The 13,899-nt window shown below is 38.1% G+C and overlaps 1 protein-coding gene across 2 annotated transcripts in view; it reads right to left on the bottom strand.

The window, feature by feature from the left end:
• Window positions 1–13,899, bottom strand: part of tnr (tenascin R (restrictin, janusin)) — a 172,304-nt gene that overhangs the window by 95,304 nt on the left and 63,101 nt on the right. The window contains exon 3 of one of the 2 annotated variants that reach the window (XM_087173735.1): window positions 1,111–1,163. The gene's annotated coding sequence lies outside the window, so the exon portion shown is untranslated. Of the gene's footprint in view, window positions 1–1,110; window positions 1,164–13,899 lie in introns of those variants that run through there. The other variant, XM_087173736.1, reaches the window with a different exon arrangement.

Below are 13,899 nucleotides of genomic sequence, written 5' to 3'. Positions count from 1 at the left end.
TTTTTTTTTTTTTTTTTTTTTGACAACTCAAAAGGTGTGGTTCTCATTTCATTCCCACTCGACTCTGTCCTCACAGACTCAGACACCCAACCCGATTTCTAAAACTCATTGGATCTACATGAATCGCACAAATGATGTATTTGTAATTCAAAAACAGGAAATGGGTCATAGGTGACAGGTCTGCACCTCTGACACAGAACAGATTATGTATTATCTAAAGCAATGCCAGTGTGACAAAAGTGTTTAATACTCCCACACACTACACAGCGAAATATTCAACTATTAACACCCAGCAGGAAACACATATAAGGCTCTTGCACTCCATAAAGTCTTATAAACAGGTGGCTTAAATTAATGATTTTTTTCTAATACACAAGGTGGCCAAAAGTGTGCAGCACTGGTACACATAAACCTGACAGCCGTGAGTAATAACCATTAATCCCTTTGTGGACAACAAGACAGATACAGAAATTGAAGGAAAAATATATCAGAAGCCTGAGGAGATCTCACGGATCTACATGTAGGAAATGACATGCTCTCTCATGCATGTATGCACTGGATGACTTTTATGTCAGTGTTTTTTAAGCATTCCTTCTCAGCCCTGCATGTGTGTCTGGGTTTAACTGCACAGCATAAGTTGGTCTACAGTCAGGTACTCATACCTCCTATCTCATAGCTGTATTTGTCTTGGTTTGAGACTATGCTTTACTCTGCTTGTCCAGACAGACAAATAGACTGATAGGTAGGTGGGTGTGTGTGTGTGTGTGTGTGTGTGTGTGTGTGTGTGTGTGTGTGTGTGTGTGTGTGTGTGTGTGTGTGTGTGTGTACCATGTGATAAGAGAAGTGACAATCCATTTGTGTTCCTATTAGAAAGCCAGTTATGGTGATGAATACATACATGGAAATTAGCCCAAGATGAGGGCTAATTGTCTGATTAGATGTGCTTCAGGTTGATAGATGCACAATAAGCCCATGCACATAAAGCAGTCATTAAGGAACATTAGACCATTAAATTGAACATTACACTATAGCCAGAGGGGGAAATATGGATGTTCATTAATGCGTCTCTAAACGTAGGAGTGTGTCTGTGTTTGTGTGTGCGTGCGCTACCTTTTCTGTGAGTAGGTTGTTTTCTTGTTGCCAGTCTCTCTCTGACTCTGCACCTGTCCAGGAGAGGAGGGAGATTAAATTAGCATTACACCAATTACACATTTGAACTGCTTTCAAGAGTTCAGCGTTCCCTAGAAATGATTTGAAATGCAAATTGTTTGGTGGTAAAGACACACATGCTGTAGCACCAACATGGCAGAAGTGTTTATTACTCCCACACACAACACAGCACAAATCACGGGGTGAAACATACATTTGAGCTTCCTGAAGTCTTCTCTATCCCTTATAGCTCGGCGGTGTGTTTATGCTAAAGCATGGAGACATTATTGTAAATTAGCAATGTAAGTTGACTCTTATATTCACAGAGCAAACAAGCTCTGCTTCCGGTGCTTTTCTCATATCCACTACAAGGAAACACATATACACACATACACACACACACACACACACCAATAAACACACAAACAAAAGCACACGCATAAAAGCAGAAGTGCTCACAGAGGCATAAGTATGTACACTTTCCCCTGCTGTGAAAGAACAGGAACATATTGAGGCTCTTCTATCAACACGGAAAAAGGAGAAAGTGGTCATTTGCTTTCCTCGTCTGGCGTGCTGCTGAGGGGTTTTTGTGTTGCAACACACCTCCTGAGGCACGCTCGCTCAAACACATAAACGCAAACACAAAACCAAGCCCTGTTTGCTCTTGAGGGCGTCTCGCTCACCCTCTGAGAGATAAAATGACATGCTTTGCTGGCCGGTTGTTTTCAGCTCAGAGCTGCCCTGTTCGTTCTTCAAACATGGAAAGATACAAAGATGCTCATCTCTGTCTGTCCTTTTCATAAAAGAAGTCAACACAAACAAATTCAGACTGTTAATATCTTCAAATATTATTTTCGGAAAATGTATATCACAATGTATTTATTGTATATCTAATGCTTTATATACAGTATGAGGCTTACTTTTTGACATGAGCTCTCATTTAAACCCATAATGCCGCAGTTAGACAACCAGTCCTCCAAACAGACGGACAAAATACATTGTCTAATATACAGTGCCTTTGCTTTCCATACTGACACATATGAGTGTTCTCTGATCTGACGCTCTGATCAGCAGGATGATGCTGTTTTTCAGTGCCTTCCAAAATAAAAGTTGACATGTGACTTTGACATACTTTATGAATATTTTCTGTTTTGCCGCCCGACAGTTTGGTTTAATTTAGACTATATGATTAAGATTAGAAAAAGGTTCACGGGTTCATGGGATGAAAAAACTTCTTGGTTAAACCTTTTTTTTTTGACCACAAGAAGACATTGACATTCTACCATCTTACATAGTTCATAGGGCAAACTTATTAATATTTACACATCCAGCAGACCTGGAGCAACAGTGGCTTTCATTTGAAGTGGTGTTTCTGTCCAAACAGCAACTGTTAATCAAATATTTACTGTCATTTAAGCTCCTCTTTTGGTCTTTATCAATTACAAATGGGAAATGCCTGGCTTTGTAGCTGCTAATGTTCACCAGCTAGTCGCTAACTGTGTCTGTGTTCAGTTTGGTGATGGGGAGATAACGAAACTTTTTTTTTTTTTGCTGAAAACAGCTGCCCGCTGTGGCTGGAAATAGTACTGTTGAGACTGAACCAAAACAATACAGTTGTGAGCTTGAAACTAACACTAAAATGCGCTGTACTGCTGAGAGGAACTGCAGAGTCGGGTGATAATTCCCTGTCAGTTCCTCACTACAAATGACAACTTTCACATTAAACCTTTCACATAGTTATCTGACTCATTGTTAATACAAAACATTAATTACATGAGCTTTAAAGTTATGAAGCAATCTTGACAATTAGAGGGAAATGGAAAAATAAGAGCTGCCTCCAAGTTCAAGCCGCAGGCTTCTAAACCGACCTCCTCCCCCTAAGAGTGACTGTAATGGTAAATAGACTGCACTTATATGCGCTTTTCTAGTCTTAGAGACCACTCAAAGCACTTTAAAATGCTTTTCATATTCACGCGTTCGCTCACACATACATACATCACACCCATACACTGATGGAACAGCCATCAGGGGCATCAGGGACACTTCAAAACGCAGATTGAATCACTGACCTTCTGAGTAGCGGACGACCTGCTCTACCTCCTGAGCAGCAGCTGCCCCTTTGTTTTCCACCTTTGCCTGTGACAGACAATTTTTTCTTTTAAGGACAGTCCTGTGCTAAATCACACTGCAGTGAAATCAGAGAATTATTACCATGCTATCTGCTTTAAATGAAATATTGCTTTAAGCCTTTTTCCACAAGATTAGTGGCATCAACTTTCCCATTACACACTTAACAGTATTTTAGAGATTTGAAGAATTCTTCAAAAGTCCTGTAGTATTTCCTCTGTGGGCAGACACTTTTGCAAGCTGTGCAACAGATCATGTATTCAGAAATACTTAGATACCACAATATGAAGATGCTGAGACAAGTATTCACAAACCCATAATCTACAGTAAATATTCACTCTCAAACATCACTGTAGAAGTGTGAAAATGATTCGGACTATTACACGCACACACACACACACGCATGCACACTCACGCAGGCATACACACACACACACACACACACACACACACACACACACACACACACACACACACACACACACACACAGACTTTTTGTATTAGTTCTGTGTGCCGTCCCACTGAGAGAGGAGAAAGTTACGGATGATCCCGTTTCCTTCCTCAGACTGCTTTGTAGCAGCACTGAGGAATGCTTTTGAATATAAATCATATCATGTTCCTCCTGTTTATTCACCGGCCCAGCGACCAATGAAAAATGCTGTTAGCACCAAAAAAAAAAAAAAAAAAAACCTGAGCATACATAAAAAATGTAAGACAACAGATATGAATGTGTTTAATAAATAATTTGCATTCCTCCATCTTGGTTTGAGCCAAACCAAACAATAGCAGCAAACTGAAGAAAGAAAGTTTGGGATAATAGATTGAGGATAGAGGTATACTGTTCATATAAAACAAGGATGCGAATAGATATCATAGTTTTGGCATACAAACCCCCTGACGTCTTTGAATTTTTACAGTTGACACAGTATGGTGAGGAGGAGTAGGCCAAAGGGATTTATGATCCTCTGCTTGCCGACTTGTGTCACATCTCCCATCTGCTGTTGTTTCATGTCCAGTCTTGTAAACAATAAGTTTAACACAATTAAAGATTTTATCATTACACTCAGTAGAGAGTGATATATGGTGAGATTAGTGCATACAGTAATGTATTTGCATTGCAGTGACACAGAACTGAATGTGATTATCATTGACTTAAACTTTTTTCATTTCAAATTCATGTAGTTTTTTAATTCATTCATTTCATTTTTGTTTGACTTGTATGTAGCGTCCTCGGAAACGTGAAGCAACCTTTTGAGCACAAAGAGTGAGGGCTGGAAGGTAGCAGCTTCCTCCAAGCGGTATCACATTGATTTTTATTTTGCCAACTATAAACTAGGTGGCCTGCTTTAACGAATAAGAATTAAATACTTTGTGAAATTTAGTGAAAGGTTGACAAAAACAGCTACAAGTTCCAGGTTCCGCAGAAAGTTAAGAAAGATGATCTATGGATTATCCACAAAAAAGTTAAACCACTTTGTTATTATTTTTTAAAGCACATCTATCCCTTATCCCCCATTGAAATACTGAGGGTCAGGGTTATTTTATCAATATGCTGATATCTTTCATCTGACGCACACAAGATGCCCCGTGCTAGTGCACTGGAGGTGGTATGCTGTACATGATTTACACAGAGAAACCTTCCCCCTTCAGCAGATGAATGTGAAAACTATTTTCTAGTGTCAATCTCTGCACATGTACATCACTCTGCGGGGGTGAAGATAAAACATCCAAGTGAAGTAACAACAAGCAAAAAACTGACTGAGTCTCCCAAACCTTACAATTCAGTGAAAATGCTTTGGGTAGTTTCAGGTTCAGGGTGTTCATGTACCGGTATTGACGATGACTGTGATATTTAAAAATAATAATGCACATATTATAATATTGTGAAGGCTAACGTTAGGCCTTGTGGATCTTTTGTTTGTCAGTTCATCTGGTTGCCTTTTCACTATCCATCAAGTGTAATTGTTCTTTTTTGTGCTTTGCACAGTTGTGGTTACAGACTTGTATTTGAGTGTAATTCATTTGCCAAAAAATAGAGACAAAACAAAAAATAAACAAAGTTGAAGATGAATTTGACTAATAGCATTACTACTTAAAAAAAAAAAATTGTCTATACATATCATGATAATATAGTTATTGTGAATTATTTTTGCCACAATAATCATGAAGTGAAAATCTGATATCGTGACAGCCCTAATTCAAACTTCCTGAAGAATTGAGATTTGAAAAATACATTTTCTTTCTTTTAATGTGCACATAAATCTAAAAAACACAAAGAACTTAATGTGCATTATTGTCTCTATTCCTGAACCTTCACATAATTCTATACCAAAGCTGCCAGAGCCACTACATAAATCATATTGGCTTATTGAATTGAGGAAGTATGAAATATCTCAGATGATAGATAGTTGGTATTTAGCCAGGATGGCATACAGCCACTTGTGAATTCTATTGTGTGTGAGAAGTGTGTGTGTGTGTGAGAGAGAGAGAGAGAGAGAGAGAGAGAGAGAGAGAGAGAGAGAGAGAGACATTAAAAGACTAATTGACAAACAGAGACACAGATTGAAAGACATCTCTCTCTCTCTCTCTCTCTCTCACACACACACACACACACACACACACACACACACACATACACACACAAGCGCGCACACACACTAGACTCCATTGTACCCTACACTGGGTTTGGGTCTTGTGTGGGTCTTGTGTGGGTCTTGTGTGTGTGAATCAGGCTTGTCTCTCAGTGTGCAATTTTTTAATCAGTGGACGATCCCATTTCCGTTGTGTTGATGCAGCAGATGGATTCCCTCCCACTAACCATTCATCACCTGCCACACCAAAACCTGCCTTTGCCCCCTTTACACCAATGAAAAATGGGTTTTAGACCATCGTTTTCCTCCAGAAAATAAAAGTCGTTTACCGTTCGTCAAACAGGTTTCATCACATGACCCAACTGGACCTTTCGAGCGGAAAAAAAGTTTTTAGTTTATTTTGTGTTTCATAGCACAAAATGAAAGGGAAAAATGCTCCTCTCATCATCACACAGAGAAGAAACACAACAAAGAGTAGAGAAAAAAACATTGGTATCATTGTAGAACATTTAGCTGTATTAAATAATTATCATGTGTAAATATTAATTTATCAACATTTACAATTGGAGTCATAAAAATGTAATCAATCAATGTAAAATGCCTTTGAGAATCGGAAAAAGCAGACAAATGTCCCACAATAACCTCAATTGATTTATGGGAAATTTTGAAGACGTCAAAGTTGAACAGGTCCAATCATTTTTTTTTTTTTTTTTTTTTTATTATTATGGCCAAATATAAAGATGTCAATGACCTTTAAATTTTTATAATAAACTGCAGTGATAAAAGCAAAGTCATTTCTTGTTTTGTGACATCCTTTAACTGAAATGACTTCAATAGCAGAGAATGCCTCATGTTTAAAATTATTCCATGAATAATTATGTACATGATAAAGAGGGATTTAATTTAGGAAAACAATGTTCATAACTCACACCAACAGCAATGAGGATAAAGGGACAAACGTAGTTTTTCGCTTTCTACCGAGGTAATTAGTCAATAGTTGAATTCCCATAGATGTGTTTCAAATGCCAGGATTTAATTTAGAAATCATTCCACTGTGTCAGTAAAAATAATGAGGCTAACACTGTTAGTGACACTGTTAGTGCAATGAGCTCATTCATGGGAGTGAGGGCAGCTGAAAATGAGACATCTGTTATCTTTGCAGAGCAGGAAATGAAATTCAGAGTTAACTACACTTACAATAGGACTACCGCTATTGCTTAACGCCCGGTGAATTAAAACTTCAGTGACTTGAAGCTAAACTTTGATTTGCAGTCTTAAGTTTGGTATATTCCGTATAAAAAAAAAAAAAAAAAAAAAAGTTATTGTGGAAATATTGTGTATAAAACATTCAGTTTTCACCTATTCAGTTCAGTTCAGGGTTTCCCACAGTTTGTAACAACAGCAGCTCGCCCCCTGATCTGAAATAAAAAAAAGTCTCTGCTATCACCAGGAGAATAGATCATACGTTTATGAAATATTTACAGTAAGTTCCAAGAGCAAGAAGCAGAGGCACTACATCACACAGAAAAGGTCACATATTTAATGAGTGTGGTGAGTGTTTAGACCATCTTCTAATGACTAAATCGACCGGGATTTGTGTGATTCAGCTCAGGAGGTGACAGTGATTGATCACCACACTGCTCATGCGCTTAATTAGTTCATCAGAGCAGCACGCTGCAATGACAGGGTAAACTAAATCCTGATTTTTTGCAACTTATGAAAAGTGAAGATAAACAAATCAAGTCAGTCACACTACAAAACCAACCACAAAGTTGGAAAGGATGAGCATGATTAGGCAGTGATACCGTTATGTATTTGTACCATTTTCTAAAGGACAATAATGTGTCTGCAGGGATGGAACTGTTTGTATATGGACAATAACTGACTGTTACATAAAGACAACAAGCTGTGAGGCTGCGTATGTTTGTGCAGTTAAGATTTCAATGCTAAAATGGAAAAATAAGCAAATTTTTTATTTTTGTGCAATCAACATGATTAAATTGTTTGAGCCACTGCGTCTAATATATTCCCACACACATCTTAATTGTACTGGCATGTGATCAAATCAAGTGTGTATGCAAATGCTCTCTGGAACATAACTACATTAATGCATTTTTCCAAAGTTTCTTTAAGTTTGTCTAAGTCAGTATGCAAAATGTTGCTGCAAGGATGGGGATGTGTGTGTGCGCACACACGTACACACACGCACATGCATGTACAGACGCAGACAGAGAGTAAACAAGGAAACAGTACATGAACTAAAACCCACAGAAACACACACAAAACCACAGGCAGACATGCAGCAGACCGCAGGCCTCAGGCACCAAAAACCCTTCTTCAGGTTAGACTGTTAATCATGACAGTAATCGATGCCACAGAGACAGACAGAGGCAGAGACGGCCAGAGACGCACAGACAAGATGACAGGCAGCCTGAGAGAAAGTTAGCAAAAGAACACGCTGATCAAGTAAATGAGTGGGAGAACTGAGAGTGCAGATCCACAGGCTATCTAATGTGTCTGCATGTCAGATGAATAAAAACAAATTATAAGACTATAAATCAATAGCATAGCATGGCAGGTCACAAAGTAAAAGCCTTGGAGTGAAGATCAATAAAAGAAAGCACACAGGTGTGGAGGTAATGGCAGAATACCATTAATCCAGGAAGCAACAACCTCTATAATTTACTAGTTTAAAGCTGAGACTTAATTGATTTATTGCATCAAATAAAATAACATTATCACTACATTTAGACATGATAACAAATGAATGTCACTCATCCTGAATTGAGTAATACATTACTCTTATGTATATCCCTCTGTGAGTGTTAAACACATCATTATTTGAAACTGCAAGCCAACATCACTACTTACGGATGTGTGGGTTTATTAGTTACCTCCACTGAGGCTTGTCGGCGCTGTAGGAAAAATGTCGGACCAATCAGATTGTTGGAGAGTCCTGGTAAGTTAAGTGTAAGAAAATTTACGAAAGCCGCACACAGCACCAACCCTTTAACTGAAGCTGGAGATCGTGCCTCATGGCAAGCTGACATGTCTGTTTAAGACACCAAGACATACTCACCTGCAGGAATTAAAAACAAGACCAAAATCTAAAGGTCAACAGTTTGTTAAATTTACACAGTAATGAAGAAGATATTCTCCAGCGCTGAAAGCACTGAACACTGTCTTTTCCTTTTTTCTCTGTCTCTTTTGTATTTTTGTTTCTTCCCAGGCTCTTATGTCCCTGCTCTCTAAAATGCTTTTATATCACATATAAGTGGCAGACAGAGGTCAATAGACAAGTCATTTAAGTTGTCAGATATCTTCTGTGAAGGTACATACATCAGATGAAAAGCCACATTTACCTTTCACAGCCGCATCATCGTAAAAAAATGTAGCACTTAACATGAAATATTCGTCATTTCATAGTTTTTGGTAGTCAGGTTTATTAGGTTTAGAAATAAGACTCTACGTTTAAAGCTGCGAGCTGTGTTTCTCCTGCTGCTTCGAATGAACAACTGTATCAATCAAAGGGAAGTGGAGAAGCATTAAAAGCTGAAATAATGTGCTACATATCACGACTTCAGCCTTTCACAAAGCAGAAGAGAATAACAAGCAGTCTGTACGTGTGTAGAGGCGTATATGTAAGTGCATATGTGATGCACACAGAACTGTACTCCTACCAGCCTCAATCATACTGAACACAGTAAGAATCTTCCTTTTAAAAACAGAAATGAATCAACTCACCTGTTTTCTTATCAATGTGGCCACGCAGCAAAGCTAATGTGTGTTGCATGTTGGGTAATTGTTACACTGTGTTACATCTGTTATTCAACCTCAGATCTGTGTGGAGCGATGAGGAGACTCCAGTCTAAACACTAATCTGCAAATTAATACACGAAACAAACATGAATGCTATATTTCTATCATATGTTTTCCACACGGTTTTTCCACCCTTTAAGATTTGCCCTGCACTCTTTTACTTACGTCTTCTTGTTGCTCCTCACTGGAGAGTTAGTGCCATCGCTGAACTGCTACTCACCATGCACCCAGCTCTCATATAGCATTAGCAGTCGCATTAATTTGCATTTCCTGGATGGAAACTTGACGACTAACACTGACCAACCACCACAGAGATTACACAGAGCAGTGCTAATTTCTTTTTAAAAAATGTGTGTTATATTTAAATGTAATGCATATAATCTCATCAGTTAGACAACAGAAATTTGACATTTTAGGTTACTGTAAAAAGTATTGCTCAAAGGGTCGGGCTATTGTGTCCGTTTGGTCTGTACTGATGCACATGTTTGCAGAGAAGAAAAATGAATCTCTTTGCTATCTTTTGGCCGCAGAGCAACACACACCGTCTCCTCCACTCGCCTGTGTATACTGCATATTACACACCAAATATTACACACAAAATCCCCATTTCCCTTCACCACTCGGTCAGTCTCTCGCTCACTCTCTCTACATCTATTTCTTGTGCGCACAGACACACACAGACAGACACAGACACACACACACACACACACACACACACACACACACACTCATCAGCCTTTAAAGACAGCATAGTCCTTGTCAGAGCAGTGCAGAGAGGTTAGGGCTCCAGGTCTGGCCGCGTATATCCTGGAGGATGACTGGGATTGTGAAGGGAGCGTGAGAAAGAGGTGGAGAGCATCCCTCAGTCAATTTGTATTGAATCTCACTCCAGTGAGGAACATAATAAGCCAAACAGGCCGAAGGGATAAAAAAAAAAAAAAAAAGCCTGTGCATTTCTTTAGGTTTGAAGGAAAACAGCAAACTGGGTATAAACTAAATGGTTGAATTGCTTCAGAGTCCTCTGTATGCCAGTTGGAGCATTTGATTAAATTAATATTTTATGAAGCAAAGTCATCCTTTATTACCTAATAATAATTTGATTCATTTCAAACCCTTAATTTATGCTCAGCTAGATGTGAACTGGAAAAGACAAATGGAAGCTACAGTAAAATGAGCATCTACCTTTATATGTTCTTGATGGCCTAAAGATAGTATGTAGATATAAAGACCAACTGAGTGAACATTGCGCCATTTAGTGCCATTTTGCTCACCAGAGAGCAATTATCAGAGCAAAACAACAAAAAAAAACCTCTGTGGAAACAAGAATTAGCAGCTCTGTGGTAAGACATCACAGAGAAAAGATTCCTAGGGTGCAAAGAAAACAAGAAAACCAAAGAAGCTAAGGAAGGGGTTTAAACCTTTTTTCAAGTTTGCCAGAAGTTATGTAAATGCAGACTTAACCATGGACGGACCCTGCATGTCGAGCAGGTGCGGATGTAAAACCAACAACAACACTGGCATGAAATATGTCAGAGAAAGGTTAATCATATGCAAACACAGCACAATTAGAAAAGTGCAGCTTGTACAATGTACTAGTATTACAATTCTGAGAAAATCACTTTGTAAAAGTCATGATTATTATTTGTTTAATGATCACATTTAAAGAACAGAAAATGTAGATTTTCCAGCCCAAATCTGATTTTTGTTTTATTTAGATTGGAATCAAAATGGGATTGTATTAAATCTGGCCTGCAAAAAATAAACAAAACAAATAAAAATACAAACTGATTATTGCAAATTAAATTTACATCACATTCTTAGGCAGGCTGAAATTCAATTTGTGGTCAGCCAGGTGTGACTCGATCATGACACACGGCTGCATTTACAGTATCAGTCTCTATCGCTGATGCTGCCCGATTCGTCAGAGGAGCAACTTTTCTACCTTGCTACCATTTCGTTTGATTTTATAAAGGAAAAGTGGATTAGGTAAGTACATATGCATACATGTCTCATTATGTCAGAACTACCAATAGAGACAGAATAATGACACCTGAACACACAAACCCAACCTGAACATTTGTGAATAACTGCACTTAAAAAGAGCAAGTTACCTTTAGTTGCGATTTTTAAGTTGGAACAAGTTCATAAAATGAAGTAAACACAACCAAATTTTAAGTAAACCTAAAAAGTGGAAGCCATCATAACTTAAAACTTATGGTTATATTTACTTACCTTTTTCAAGGCAAACGATTTCCTAGAAATGTTTTTAACCTCTTAAGCCCTACGGATGCTTCGCCCAGACGGACATACTCAGGGTTTTTCCTACATAGACAATTGGGAGGCGGCCGCCTCCGTCAAGTTTCATGACAAAATTCTAGTTCTTGTATTCTTTGGATTAAATAGACTTGGACTTTTGTTTTGGTAGTGTTAAAGCCTCGTCTTTTAGAAGTTTATTAAAAAAAGAGACCCCCACAGCGTTCTATCAACTTTTTACAGGCAAGTATGTATTGCACCGTTCTGGGTCTGTCGGGGTAAGATCAACTTGTCACATTTTACAATGTGTGGGACACTGCTGTCAAATGACAAATAGACCGTAGTCTGAGTAATAGTCAAATGAGGGTAGAATTCATGTGAAAGACTTGAGACCTTTTGCGTTTTTTAGTTACTGTAGTTGCGTAAAGCGTCCAAAATATGGCAAACATTTGAAGCTAAAATTTTAGGTATAATCTCAACAAATCAGATTCTATACACATGCCTAAAACTGTGGATACTGGTATAAAAATGACATTCAGATCAACTAAACATGAGATTGTCAAAACATGTTATAGCATATAACTATCTGTACTCCATGAGGGGTATTGTGCTTGTTTGGAAAGAAGGGACATTATGAGGGGAAAACATGTCCCTGATTCCTAAAGCCTTTAAAAAATTCTCACTGATTCTTCTGTTTGTATTTCAGCCTCAGAATCTAAAATGAGGAGCTTCAAAGTAAAAACCTTGAATAAAGGCCTTCATGTCAGATCACAAAATCATTCCCAGAAATAATTTTGGTTTCATGTTGCCATTCAGGTTTTGACCCAAAACACCAGGGTTTACGTCTCAACAGTTATGTGACATTTCTCGAATATTTCTCCAAAAATGAAAATTTTACATTGAGAAACAAGATGAAAACATCATTAAAGCATTTTGGTGTGTAAGTTGTGAAACAATGAAAGAGGATGGGATACCGGAAGCTCGACTACTCACAAAATATTCAATGACAGTGTAAGATGTGTGAATAAAAAATGGTCCAATCTGTGCTGTTGTATGATGTAATTGTTTACAACTACTCTTAATTAAGTTTCAAGGTCTTAACACAGTAACATATTTTCATGTTGTGACTTATATTTTTTCTGGTTTTGAGCTTTTATTTCCTGGGGAATTAGTTCTGTAAAACCATTCCACATTGTTACAAAGTCAATCCCTAAATTGATTGTAAGGTGCCAAAGAAAGAAAGATGCATGTTCGACTGTATGAGCGCTGCATATAAACTATATTAGTCTGAGTAGCAGACTTTCCAATAATCTTGGGACATGGCTCTGCTTGCCGATGAGCAAAGCTGCGTTTGGAAAGTGAGAGGGGGCTTTGATAAAAGTTTTTCTATTACCTCAGTTATTCAAGCAAAACCAGTGAATCAACTTTGCATGTTTCATTGATTCCCAGGAACCTTTTCATACTTTTAACAGTCATCTGCTTGAATACAGATTCTTATTTTTCAGCCAATAAGGCTTTCTATAGGAAATGTTTAAAACACTGGTGTGAGGCCATGGGTGTGTGTTCTCTCTGTGCTGTCACAGTGCACTGTATGCTTGGAATGTAAGGAGTGTAGTGATGTTACAGTGAATCTCCATACAACATAAAGAGTATGTTAATAAAATGTGTATACGTTCATTAATGTTTTAATTTGGCAAACAATGCTGTCATACAGTAGAGCAGCAACGCCGTGCACTTAATATGGTTGTATCATTAACTGGACCACAACATTTAGTGATGTAGTTTTAAATGCTGCAGTTCAAGTTCACCACAACAATCTCTCTGTATTTTGAGTTGAGCCACTAGTTAAAGAACAGCACACTTTATCACACAGTCTATGCAGTGTAACTCATGGGCTTACAACTATGTTGAGACGTTTTTTCCTACTCAGGATGTGATGTCTAACAGCCTGGCCCAGTT

The sequence above is a fragment of the Seriola lalandi genome, unplaced genomic scaffold (genome assembly GCF_002814215.2).
Source record: "Seriola lalandi dorsalis isolate HSWRI2012SDOR001 ecotype SW California unplaced genomic scaffold, Sedor1 jcf7180002054277, whole genome shotgun sequence".
Taxonomy (NCBI): domain Eukaryota; kingdom Metazoa; phylum Chordata; class Actinopteri; order Carangiformes; family Carangidae; genus Seriola; species Seriola lalandi.
Note: the sequence above shows the minus strand (reverse complement) of the source record. Positions and strands in the feature narration are given on the sequence as shown.